This window comes from Macaca nemestrina, chromosome 14 (assembly GCF_043159975.1).
Source record: "Macaca nemestrina isolate mMacNem1 chromosome 14, mMacNem.hap1, whole genome shotgun sequence".
NCBI lineage: Eukaryota > Metazoa > Chordata > Mammalia > Primates > Cercopithecidae > Macaca > Macaca nemestrina.
In genome coordinates this window covers 108,891,662-108,905,661 of record NC_092138.1, presented here as the reverse complement: position 1 = coordinate 108,905,661, position 14,000 = coordinate 108,891,662, and the positions used below count along the sequence as shown (strand labels likewise).

General features: G+C 44.0%; 1 protein-coding gene across 3 annotated transcripts in view; it reads right to left on the bottom strand.

Annotated features, from left to right (window-relative positions):
- Positions 1–5,021, bottom strand: part of LOC105463935 (zinc finger and BTB domain containing 43) — a 33,644-nt gene extending 28,623 nt beyond the window's left edge. For 2 of the 3 annotated variants that reach the window (XM_071078355.1, XM_011711377.3), the window contains exons 1-2: positions 4,892–5,014; positions 792–914 (exon numbers count right to left, since the gene is read on the bottom strand). The gene's annotated coding sequence lies outside the window, so the exon portion shown is untranslated. Of the gene's footprint in view, positions 1–791; positions 915–4,891 lie in introns of all 3 variants that reach the window. The other variant, XM_011711379.2, reaches the window with a different exon arrangement.
- Positions 5,022–14,000: the final 8,979 nt, after the last annotated feature.

Here is a 14,000-nt window from a genome sequence, read left to right as displayed (position 1 = left end):
AAGCAGATGAAGGGCAACATACTGAAGAAATCTTGAACTAGATGACCTTCAGATTCCCTCCAACTTTGATGAGTTTAATAGCAGCCACTATTTATTATTCAGCTGAGGAACTCTAAGTCAAATTTTATACGTGATTTAAACACCAATTAAACATCCTAAAAACACAGATGACAGCAATATAATAGGGAAGCAGACCCACCAGTTACTTATTGTGAAGTCCTTCAGAGATTTCTTTAATCAGAGCATATGGTAATTTGCAGGCTTACTATAGAAAGCACATTTAAACATAGTAAATGTTGCTTCAGTAAATTTAAAGCCTGGCACAAATGTACAAAAATACCAATTCCCTATGCCTACTCTTTACATTAGTGAAATGCTTTAGAGTTCACAGAGCGCACTATGCAAACCTACATTGTGCAACACTCCCGTATCTTGCATCCTTTTGAAAGATGAGTAAACCGAAGCTCAAATTAAAAGACCTGCCCATGGTTACACACCTCAGAAATGGCATGTCAGGATTCAAACAGCAGCATAACTCCAAATCTAACATTTTTCTAAGTTAAAAAAAAAAATCACTTGGCAGAAAAATTTATCTGACATTAAATGTTCTATCAGTGCAAAGTATGTCATTGGTGGGCCTTAGAATGCATAATATCTCTTCAGAAGAGAAGAATCTTCTGGTCTAGAGGAATTAAATATCTTAACAAAATACATTATTATTTTTGCTAAAAGAGAAATGATTACAGTAAGTAATTTTTAACAATGGTATTAAGAGCAAGTTTATAGCTTACCTAATGCAAAGCTGTATTCCTGGGATAAAGTTTCTTATGCCATGGCCATCAAAAAGCAATATGAATAGAATGAGGAAGAAGAACCCATTTCAGTTTTGCTTCAAATTAAAATCACATTGACTTCTGGAAGGAAGAGTAACAGTGAAAATGTAAAAAAGATGCTATGTACATGTATATTTGCTAATAAACACTGGAGATGTACATTAATGGCAGAAAGAAAAGTAATAAAGACTGGCATTTTTGGTTATATTAAATTCATTCTGCAACTTTGTAGCTCCTGCCTTTGCATTTTTTTAAAAAAATAAACTTATTTTGTAATAATTTTAAATTTTCAAAACCATTGAAAAGACAGTGCATAATTCCCGTATACCTCTCATCCATTACTGTGGCATATTTATTAAAATTAGAAAACCAACATGATCAATGACTATGTAATTTTGCAGAATTAACATATCCTTTGGAAGAGCGCTATTGGTCTCCTGACCATTGTCAATCAGTATTCTTCTATTTTTTTCCTAATTAGAACACTTTGGCCAAATAACTTAGTAAAATCTATTTTAAGATGTGTTTTAAAAAAACAAGCCACCTGCTTTATGAAGTTTGATTCATGACTCCCTTCAATTTTAAGCCACGGCTGAATGTTTTACTTAAAAATTTCCAGGACAAACATTCCATTATAGCAAATTCTCTGAGATTCAAAAGAGAAGGTAATGTTCTAGAAACTAACCCTCCATTCATCAGTCATCCTTCCATCAAATTTCAATAAAGCCAAGGAAATGTTTTTAACTGTGCCCTCATGTGCATTAGAATTCAGGATAAGAAGTTGAAATCAAGAAAGCAGAAGGCAGAAACAGCACTCATTTCACAAAATTAACAACGTATCGACAAATTTTAAAAAATCTTATGTCCTCAATATGTTACAAGTAAGACAAAAGCCCCTATTCTAACTGCAAATATAAACAGAGTGAAAAGGAAAAGTTCAGGTCCAGCGCAGTGGCTTACACCTGTAATCCCGACACTTTGGCAGGCCAAGGCAGGTGGATCATTTGAAGTCAGGAGTTTGAGACCAGCCTGGCCAACATGGTGAAATCCTGTCTCTACTAAAAATACAAAAATTAGCTGTGTATGGTGGCAGGCGCCTGTAATCCCAGCTACTTGGGAGGCTGAGGCAGGAGAATCGCTTGAACCTGGGAGGTGGAGGTTGCAGTGAGCAGAGACTGCACCACTGCACTCTAGCCTGGGTGACAAGGCGAGACTCCATCACAAAAAAAAAAAGAAAAAGAAAAAAGAAATGGAAAAGTTCACGAAAATGATACTATTCAATTAATTTTCAGACATGCATTTTTTCACATTTTAAAATTCCTGAAATCAGCATGTGATCACCAGGTGGCAGTTTTAATAGCTGTCACAGCCTGAGGCAATGACAGAGAACTGCTGAGGTCCTCATCAATGTTCTTGATGACACAAAGGATGACACACTAGAAAAAATATGGACACACTCTGAACTGAAAAGTATAAAGAGTAGAACCTGGAATGTTAACTTTAATGAATACTTTAACCAATTTATTCTTATTTTTCCTTTGTATATACATGCATTAGCATAGGCATTGATACCATTTTTTAGTGTCTAAGTTTAAAAGTGTTTTCAATAATAAAAAGTCTAAACGATAAGAGCGCATTAAGCCATGGTTTAATTAGCAGGGTTTCTCTCTTCCTTAGTGGTACATGAAATAATCAACAGCATCTAGCATTCAATGAAATAAACTAGTAATTCAGTTGCGATATCTTATTAGAAAGTTTAATAAACTACCTTAAAGGCAAAGAGCTTAAATAAGAGATTTTAAAAAACAACAAACCCACAAAGGCATCCCCCATAAGAAAACTCAAGAAATAACACATAATTTTGCATTATAATAAAAGGGCTATTTTTCAACCTTATGAGTTTTCTTCCTGTGAAGAGTATAATTATCAAGTATCCTACTTATGAGCAGATTCTTGCACTGATTCCAAGAAAGGCAGAGGGAAGAGAGCCAGGGCAGAAAGTAAGTAGAAAGCTTGAGGAAGATTTTAACCATATCCATTTAACTAAACTTTTCTAAGAACCTCAGCTGTACCCACTGTTGTAAAGAGAGTAGGAATCAATAAACCCAGGTTCAACTAAATGTTCCTAACAACTACAGAATGAATTTTGAAAAATTACACGTAAAAGGAGCTTATTGGGCCGGGCGCGGTGGCTCAAGCCTGTAATCCCAGCACTTTGGGAGGCCGAGACGGGCGGATCACGAGGTCAGGAGATCGAGACCATCCTGGCTAACACGGTGAAACCCCGTCTCTACTAAAAAATACAAAAAACTAGCCAGGCGAGGTGGTGGGCGCCTGTAGTCCCAGCTACTCGGGAGGCTGAGGCAGGAGAATGGTGTAAACCCGGGAGGTGGAGCTTGCAGAGAGCTGAGATCCGGCCACTGCACTCCAGCCTGGGTGACAGAGCAAGACTCCGTCTCAAAAAAAAAAAAAAAAAAAAAGGAGCTTATTGGTTTCAGGAGTCTCCAATGAATACTGTTTTTGTTTTGTTGTATTGTATAAAATATACATAAAACTTTAAGACTTAACAATTTTAAGCATTCTTAAGAGTCCAATTCAGTGAAGTACATTCACAATATTGTGCAATCATCACAACCCATTTTCAGACTTTATTCATCATCCCCCAAAACTCTGTTCTGTTTCCATTAAGCACTAACTCCTCTCTCCAGCCCCTGGTAAACTATTCTACTTTCCGTCTCTTAATTGGTTTATTCTAGGTACTTCATTTAAGTGCTCTCAAACAATATTTGTCCTTTTGTGTACGGTTTATTTCTCCCGTGGTACTTTTGTAAAGCAAATAATAAATCCCCGACTATTAGGTTTCTTACAATTTAACCGAAAATGCTGACACAGTCTCTGAACTAAGCATGCAGCTCTCCCAGAAACTCTGCTACTGTTCCAGTAGCCCCAAAGATCTCAGTCTGATCCTTCTTTAGCCTGTAGACAGGCCTGTTAAACAGCTGTAACTCAAAGAGCAGGCTCCAGAGATCCCTGGAGACCATCCCGTGGTTAAGTGGATGGAGTGAAGGGATTTGGGAAGCTGTGCAGGCCTGAAAAACCACAGGCGAGAAAAGGCTAGGACTCATCAAGCTGCTCTGGCCCTAAAATGGGCCTCCTGTCTCCCTGACAGACTCTCCTGCACTCTGACACTTATGTTGGGCGGCACCTGTCAGAGCTGAGGCCAAACTGCGGTCGAGTCACTGAGAGTGTCACCAGTGCAGGGAGCTTCACGGGGTCATGAGTCACCTTCCATGGCTCAGAGGTCTGGGCAGCCCTGCTCTACCCAGACAAACTCAGCTAGGAAACAGAAACAAGAGGAAAAAAAAAAGTTGGAAGAAAGAGAGAAAAACAGACAGATGGCCAAAAAGCTAGACTGACAGGCCCTGAATTAGAGTAAGGGCTGAGTGGCAGAGACAAGGTGAACAGACACAGAAGCAAGGTGGAGACAGATATGAAACAGGATCCATATACCCCGAGAAAGACAAAGTGGAGAGAAATATCAGGTTGACAGGGACCTAGCTGAAAGACAAAAAGGACAGGTTACAACAGGTGACAGAGACAGCAACCGGGGTGAAACAGAAGGGAAAAGAAGATCAGAGAAGTCCAGGCGCAGTCTTTCTGCCAGCTCGGCTCTTCAGGCTTCACGCATTGGTGGCTCGAACCCGAGGCCGTCAAGCCGCGCCCACCCTACGCCCCGAAAGGCCAGCGGACGGACGGGGGCAGGATCTCTAAGCGCTGTGGCCGGCGGAGCTCCGCTGCCGCGAGGGTGACCTTGGGCGAGAAGCTGCCCCAAAGGCCTTGGTATCGCGGTCTGCGCGCCGTGTGGGCAGGAGACTGCGGGATTCGGAGCTGGGGCGCCGGGACCCCAACCTTCCGCGCGGGGCTTTAGCATGCCGGTCCACGGAATGGGCCTGGCGGGGCAAGCGGCGCGTGCGTCGGGGCCTGCAGAGGAGCCCTTAACTCCCCCACCAACTTCTCCTCCCTTAGCCTTGCCGCCCGTGGTCCTGGCCACTCAGTACCTGCCAAGGGCTCAGCGCTCACATCCCCCGTCCAAGGGATCCTCTCCGCCGCCGGCGCAGGCCTGTTCTAGCCTTCGCTGCCGCAACAGATTCAGCCTGTGCCTCAGCCCCCGGAAACGCTTCCCGGTCCCGCCCCCCGAAATTGACAGTGCTTCCGGGGGTGCGCCAGAGAGAAAGAGGAGTGCGCATGCGGGATTCACTGTCTGAGCTGTGTGTCCGGAGAGAGCGCATAGGTAGCGGGCGCCTGCGCAGTACAGTCTGGAGCGGGTCAATCAATTTTAGGGACTGACTAAGCTGTTGAAAATAGGGGAGCAGATACCGAGTTCTAAACCTTCTTGAAACCTTGACATAGGCCAGGCGCGGTAGCCCACGCCTGTAATCCCAGCACTTTGGGAGGCCGAGGCGGGAAGATCGCTTGAGGCTGGAGTTCGAAACCATCCCGGCCAACATGGTGAAATCCTGTCTCTACAAAACATGCAAAAATTGCTGAGTGTGGTTACTGGCGCCTGTAGTCCCAGCTATTTGGGAAGCTGAGACAGGAGAATTGTCTGAACCCGGGAGGCAGTGGTTGCAGTGAGGCGAGATCATGCCACTGCACTCCTGCCTGGGCACAGAGCAAGACTCTTAACAACAACAACAAAACAAAAACACCTTGACTTTCTCCGTCTCTTCTCTAAACAAACAAACGAAAACCTTGACCTCAGTTTGCCTGGCGGAGATTATCTCCAAATCCATTTCTGCCTCCACAGCACCCATCCAGCTTTTTGGCATGTAGTAGATGTTCAGTAAACGTTCAATGAAAGGACCAGTGCCTTTCCGTGGGCTGCGTTGTGCTGGGCACTGGGGTCACACAGATGGTGGGACAGAAACGATCTCTCTAGCTTCCAGTTCTCCCACTCCTTCCCAAAACCCTCCATCCTTCTCACCCCTTTCTTCCCCCTTGCCCCACCATGTTAGTGTAGAAGAGAGATAGGTCTTATAGCAGTAGGACTCTTACCTTTGGACCCGTTTATAGACCAAGTGCCCTCTTTGTAGAAGAGCTAATTTATACCTGAAATCCAGGCAGCTGAAGAGATGTGGTCATAATGCCTTCTGGATTTAGGGTGGATGTTCTCGTGGGCTAGACATGCCCTTTTGATATTGTCTGTCTTAGTTTAAGCTGATTGGCTTCCCAGCTATTATGCCTGTCTTGCTTGTTGTTGGGCCCTAGGACACAGGAGTGTAGCTTTTCTAGAGAGAATTCTACCAAAAAAAAAAAAAAAAAAAAAGAAAAGAAAAAAGAAAAGAAAAGAAAAAATTTCTAGAAAGCGAAATGAAAGAAAACAAATATGGAAGCACAGAAATGGGAATGGATGCAGAACAGCTTGTCAAAGATTCTACTTAAAACATGTATGCTCCAGCCCCCCCGCCTTTTTTTTTTTTTTTTTTTTTTTTTTGAGACAAAGTCTTGCTCTGTTGCCCAGGCTGGAGTGCAGTGGCGCAATCTCGGCTCACTGCAACCTCCGCCTCCCAGGTTCAAACAATTCTCCTGCCTCAGCCTCCCGAGTAGCTGAGACTACAGGTACCCGCCACCACGCCCGGCTAATTTTTGTATTTTTAGTAGAGACGGGGTTTCACCATCTTGGCCAGGCTGGTCTCAAACTCCTGACCTCATGATCCACCCACCTTGGCCTCCCAAAGTGCTGGGATTACAGGCGTGAGCAACTGCGCCTAGCCTAGTTGAGTATACACTCTAAGTGTTTTGCCACTTTTATTCCTGCCTCTAAGCAGACCTGAAGTTTGGAAGTTCAACTGCCATCATGTGCCTATGAAGTGGTAAGTAAATGCTAAGGCTGGCAAAGCAGGAAGATTGAGAGAACCTAGGTCCCATATGACATTAGGCCACAGTGCCAGCTTTGGACACCCTTAAGTGTTTTGTTGCATGAGACAAATAAACTTCTTACTTGGACTTTATTTCTGGCAATATTGAGGACTATATATTTCCAAATATTACTGCAACAAAATAGATAAAATTGCTAGAAGAAATATTTAGAATACCCTCTTAAACGCATGGATACACTTGCAAAAAAAAAAAGTCAGGAAAATTATCTGAAGCTAGGAGGAAAACAAGAACACAGGCCTGGGAAGTCAAACAATTGATGTTCAGAAATTACGCAGAGGTAAAGTCTGCATCTGTTCTGATCCATTGGTGCATGCCCTGTACTGACAAATATTTTCAAAATTATCTCTGGAGATAGGTAAACACCGATACTGCTACCAACTATAGGAGCATTCACCTGGGTCCAGACAGGATTAAAGCCAAATTGCAACATCAGGTTGGGACTCAAGAAGAAATATGTCCTCAGGTGAAGGATAAACTACAGGGGAAAAAATCTGCCATACAGAGGTAGGCAGCAGTTAAAAGCTGTCTCTCTGTGCCTTGATTCTGAGCAGAAGGGGAAATCATTCCCCTGGAGGATTCATGGCTAAAACAGTCTGACTATCACATGGCCACACAATTTGCATAGTTCAAAAGCCCACAATCTGAACATTTTAATTTGAAATGAACCTGGGGAGGTGGTGCCTACAGTATTTGGCCAAAACACAAATCTCTGAAAGAACTTGCTGGCAACCCAGGCTTCAAAGAATTCCCACAGATAGGGTTCTAAATAAATATGAACTCACAACCGGAAACCACAAACCCCCTGAGGAAATAAGCAGAGAAGACAAGCAGTAGAGGTGGATCCACACCAGCTTTAGATATTTGATATTTTAGAACCACAATATAAAACAAGCATGCTTAGAAAAACAAAGGGGCTAAAAGCACAAGTATCAAGAAACTCTTGAAAAATTGCCAGGCAGCTGGGCATGGCAGCTCATGCCTATAATCCCAGCACTTTGGGAGGCTGAGGCGGGCAGATCACCTGAGGTCAGGAGTTCAAGGCCAGCCTGGCCAACATGGCGAAACCCCATCTCTACTGAAAATACAAAAAAAAAAAAAAAAAGAAAGAAAAAAAATGGCCGGGTGTAGTGGCTCGTGCCTGTAATCCCAGCACTTTGGGAGGCTGAGGTGGGCCGATCACCTGAGGTCAGGAGTTCGAGACCAGCCTGGTCAACATGATGAAACCCTGTCTCTACTAAAAATACAAAAATTAGCTGGGTGTCGTGGTGCGTGCCTGTAATCCCAGCTACCCAGGAGGCTGAAGTAGAAGAATCTCTGGAACCTGGGGCGGGGGCAGAGGCTGCAGCAAGCTGAGATTGTGCCAATGAACTCCAGTCTGGCGACAGAGCAAGACTCCATCTCAAAACAAAACAAAACAAAAACAAAAAAATTAGCCAAGCGTGGTGGTGGGCGACTGTAATCCCAGCAACTTGGGAGGATGAAGTGGAAACATGAGATTAAAAAAAAAAAAAAAATCTAGTTATACACTATTTAAAACACAAACCTAAAGAAAATTTGAGGCCGGGCGCAGTGGCTCAAGCCTGTAATCCCAGCACTTTGGGAGGCCGAGACGGGCGGATCACGAGGTCAGGAGATCGAGACCATCCTGGCTAACACGGTGAAACCCCGTCTCTACTAAAAAATACAAAAAAAAAACTAGCCGGGCGCGGTGGCGGGCGCCTGTAGTCCCAACTACTCGGGAGGCTGAGGCAGGAGAATGGTGTGAACCCGGGAGGCGGAGCTTGCAGTGAGCTGAGATCCGGCCACTGCACTCCAGCCTGGGCGGCAGAGCGAGACTCCGTCTCAAAAAAAAAAAAAAAAAGAAAATTTGAGGTCAGGCATGGTGGCTCCCACCTGTAATCCTAGTACTTTGTGTCATGCGCATCTGTGTGAAGAGACCACCAAACAGGCTTTGTATGAGCAATAAAGCTTTTTAATCACCTGGCTGCAGGCGGGCTGAGTCCGAAAAGAGAGTCAGCAAGGGAGGTAAGGGTGGGGCTGTTTTATAGGATTTGGGTAGGTAAAAGAAAATTCCAGTCAAAGGGGGTTTGTTCTCTGGCGGGCAGGAGTGGGGGTCACAAGGTGCTCAGTAGGGGAGCTTTCTGAGCCAGGATGAGCCAGAAAAAGGAATTTCACAAGATAATGTCATTGCTTAAGACAAGGACTGGCCATTTTCACTTCTTTTGTGGTGTAACGTCATCAGTGAAGGCGGGGCAGGGCATTTTCACTTCTTTTGTGATTCTTCAGTTACTTCAGGCCATCTGGGCATATCACAGGGGATGTGGATGTGCAAGTCACAGGGGATGCGATGGCTTGGCTTGGGCTCAGAGGCCTGATACTTTGGGAAGCAGGTGGATCACTTGAGCCCAGGTGTTTAAGACTAGCCAAGGCAACATGGTGAAACCCCATCTCTACAAAAAATGGTGTGGTTGTACGCACCTGTAATCCCAGCTACTTGGGAGACTGAGGTGGAAGGATCACCTGAGCCCAGGAGGTTGAGGCTGCAGTGGGCCATGACCATGCCACTGCACTCGAGCCTCGGCAACAGAGTGAGACCCATCTCAAAAAAGTAGAAAAAAAGAAAGAAAAGGAAAAAAAGAAAAATTGGGGTAAAGGAATGGCAAAAGAGATTCTGTGCTGGTTAAATTATATTAACATCTGATAAATAAGGATGGTTGTGGCAGCTTATACCCCTAATCCCAGCTCTTTGGAAGGCCTAGCTGAGAGGATCACTTAAGGCCAGGAGTTTGAAACCAGCCTGGGCAATATAGTGAGACCCTGTCTCTATAAAATTAAAAAATTTCAGCCTGAGCAACATAATGAGATGCTCTCTCTTCAAGAAATAAAAATATTAGCCAAGTGTGGTGGCACACATCTGTGGTCTCAGCTACTTGAGAGACTGAGGTGGGAGGATTACTTGAGCCCAGGAGATCAAGGCCACAGGGTGCCATGATTGCACCACTGCATTCCAGCTTGGGCAATAGAGTAAGACCCTATCTCAAAAAAAAAAAAAAAAAAAAAAAAAGCCAGTGTGGTGACACCTGTAGTCCAGGTACTCAGAAGGCTGAGGCAGGAGAATCGCTTGAGCCCAGGAGTTTGAGGCTGCAGTGAGTTATGTTCACGTCACTGCACTCCATCCAGCCTGGGCAACAGAGCGAGATTCAGTCTCAAAAACCAAAAAACACTGGATAAATAGACTCTAAAACAAAAAGCATTTCTAGAAATATGTGGTAGCTTATATTGTTGTTTTCAATAATTTGGTGGCCATTCCTGTGAGAGGCTTTACTTCCCATCCCATGGATGTCAGGCTTGGTCACTGAAATGTGAGTGGAGGTTATGTGTGCACTCTGGAGCACAGCTTTCAGAACCATTGCTCTCTCCCTCTGCCACAAGAAGAGTGTGTCCCGGGTGGGACTGATTATTCTTCCTGCCTGGGTCCCCGGTTGAAGAGAATATAGAATAAAGAATGGAGACTGGGCGCGGTGGCTCATGCCTGTAATCCCAGCACTTTGGGAGGCCAAGACGGGCGGATCACGAGGTCAGGAGATTGAGACCATCCTGGCTAACATGGTGAAACCCTGTCTCTACTAAAAAACACAAAAAAATTAGCTGGGTGTGGTGGAGGGCGCCTGTAGTCCCAGCTGCTCGGGAGACTGAGGCAGGAGAATGGCTTGAACCTGGGAGGCGGAGCTTGCAGTGAGCCAAGATCGCGCCACTGCACTCCAGCCTGGGCGACCAGCGAGACTCCGTCTCAAAAAAAAAAAAAAATAGAATGGATAGTGCCACAAATGACATACAAAAGTCATATAACGTGAGAAATTAACCGTTTGTAAGCTGCAGACATTTTTGAAGGTAGATGTGTTCGGGTAGCTTTCTTTCACTAATGTATTATTATTATTTTTTGAGACGGAGTTTTGCTCTCGTTGCCAGGCTGGAGTGCAGTGGCGCAATCTTGGCTCACCACAACCTCCGCCTTCTGGGTTCAAGCGATTCTCCTGCCTCAGCCTCCCAAGTAGCTGGAATTACAGGCGTGCGCCACAACACCCAGCTAATTTTATACTTTAGTAGAGATGGGGTTTCTCCATGTTGGTCGGGCTGGTCTCAAACTCCTGACCTCAGGTGATCCGCCTGCCTCGGCCTCCCAAACTGCTGGAATTACAGGCATGAGTCACTGTGTGCGGCCTCACTAATATATTATTAAACATACATCATTTCCAGGTGGGCACTTTAAGAGCGAGTGAATGATTCATGCTATCATGCTGTTACTATGGCCTAACTTGGCAAAAGATGAGTAATACAAATAGGTGATTTATAATGAGAAAAGGTTAAGCTCACCAGGAGTACATAATACTTCTAAATCGTATCCATATAAAAATACAGCTTCAGGCTGGGTGCAGTGGCTCACTCCTGTAATCCCAGCACTTTAGGAGGCCGAGGTGGGTGGATCACATGAGGTGAGGAGTTTAAGATCAGCCTGGTCAACGTGGCAAAACTCCGTCTCTACTAAAAATACAAAAATTAGCCAAGCATGGTGGTGCACGCCTGTAATCCCAGCTACTTGGGAGGCTAAGGTAGGAGAATCACTCGAACCCAGGAGATGGAGGTTGCAGTGAGCTGATATCGTGCCACTGCACTCCAGCCTGGGCAACAAGAGTGAAACTATGTCTCATATATATATATAAAATATATATATAGCTTCAAACTATCATTTAAATATTGATACAACTATAAGAAGAAATAGACAAATTCACTCTCATATGGAGATTATGCAACTCATTAGTTGCTATGGTTTCAGTGTATGTGTCCCTCCAATATTTGCATGTTGAAACCTAATCTCCAAGGTGATAATATTAGAAGGTGGGGCCCTTGGGAAGGTGATTTGTCATGAGGGACCCACCCTCATGAATGGGATTAATGACCTTATAAAAGAACTGCATGGAAGCTGTTCACCCTGTTTTGCCCTTTCTGCCCCTTCCATCCCTCCCACCATGTGAGGACACCACTGTCCTCCTCTCTTTCAGGGTGAAACCTCTCAGCTTTCAGGGTGCCATCTTGGAAGTCGAGGGTGGGCCCTCACCAGACACAAAACATGCTGGCACCTTGATCAATAACTGGCTCATCGTTATGAACCTTCCAGCTTCCATAACTGTGAGCAATAAATGAATGCTATTTTATAAATTACCCAGTCTCAGGTATTTTGTTACAGCAGCACAAACAGACTGAGAGAGGATATAGGTAGAACTCTGCACAGAAGAACTGGATAATGTACATCATTTTATTATATGACATGTTTAGAACCGTTATAAAAATTGTGTGGTAGGCCATAAAGCAACCCCCCAAAAATTTCAAAGAAATAAAATCACCTGGGTTATGTCTCTTACCTCAGTGGAATTCAGTAAGGAATTGACAACAAAATAATACAAAATATTCCCTATTTGGACACTTAACAACACACATGAAAATAAGTAACAGGTAAAGAATTAAAAAAGAAAGAAAAAGAGAGAGAGAGAGCGAGAAAGCAAGCAAGCAAGGAAGGAAATAAGTAACAGGTGGCTGGACACGGTGGCTCATGCCTGTAATCCCAGCACTTTGGGAGGCCGAGGTGGGTGGATCACCAGGTCAGGTTTGAGACCAGCCTGGCCAATATGGTGAAACCCCGTCTCTAATAAAAATACACAAATTAGCCGGGCATGGTGGTGCACACCTGTAATTCCAGCTACTCAGGAGACTAAGGCAGGAGAATTACTTGAACCCAGGAGGCGGAGGTTGCAGTGAGTCAAAATCACGCCATGGCACTCCAGCCTGAGCAACAGAGCAAGACTCTGTCTAGGGGGAAAAGAAAGAAAGAAAGAAAAATAAGTAACAGGTTAAAAAAGAGATCCTAATGAAAATTTTAAAATATTTATAATTGAATGATTATAAAAACACTACCTTCCAAATCTGTGTTGTCAGCAAAAAAAGTTTTAAGGGGGAAATTTATATCCAACAATTCTGATAAAAGAAGAAAGGTCTAAGTTAATGAGTTAATCACTTAAAAGGTTAGAAAAAGGAAGCAAAGTAAACTCAAGGAAAGTGAAAGGAAAGACATAGGAAATGAAAAGGTAAGTTTGTATATTAATTAGAAAACAGAGATACAGGCCGGGCGCGGTGGCTCAAGCCTGTAATCCCAGCACTTTGGGAGGCCCAGATGGGCGGATCACGAGGTCAGGAGATCGAGACCATCCTGGCTAACACGGTGAAACCCCGTCTCTACTAAAATATACAAAAAACTAGCTGGGCGAGGTGGCGGGCACCTGTATACCCAGCTACTCAGGAGGCTGAGGCAGGAGAATGGCGTAAACCCAGGAGGCGGAGTTTGCAGTGAGCTGAGATCTGGCCACTGCACTCCAGCCTGGGCGACAGAGCGAGACTCTGTCTCAAAAAAAAAAAAAAAAAGAATGCAGAGATACAATAAGGAAGACCAATAAAGCCCAAAGTTAGGTTTCTGAATTGACTAATAAAACTGATCTCAGGCAAGACTGATAAGATATATATAACATAGAGAAAGATTTATGGAGATATCTTTGAGATATATATATCATAGATCATAGAGAGTATCTCTCAAAGATATCTCTGGAAATCTCTCTGTATGTATTATCTACCTAGAGAAGAGAGAATAAACAAACCTCCTATTTAAGCCACTGTTTTGGGGATTTTCTTTTGTTTGCAGACAGATGTTTTCAACTGATAAACCAATCAGTTTGAGAGCAGACTGTAGAGGCAAGAGGCAAGTGCAGAGTTAGCTATTGTTAAATAATAACTGCAAACTTAGTGGATTAAAAGGATAATAATTTGTCCTTCTTCAGCTTTAAACTGCATCTCTGGTGGAGCTTGGTTTTTCTGTCTGCAGGTTGGGGGCCAAGTCTGCTCCACGTATATTCATTTAGGCAGGTCCAGGCTAAAGGGACAGCAGCTACCCGGGAAAAGCTCGTCTCATGATGATGTCAAAGGGGCTAAAGCGAAAGCCCTACCCTGCAAGCACATTTTAAGCCTTCATGGATATCTTATTTGCTAATATTCTATTGGCCGATGCAAGTCACATGATAGCCCAAAGTCAAGGGCAGGAAGTGCACTTCACCTCTAGAGGGAGAAACTAAAACATCATATGAAAACAGACATGTACACAGGGAGGGGTGAGGGATTGGGAAC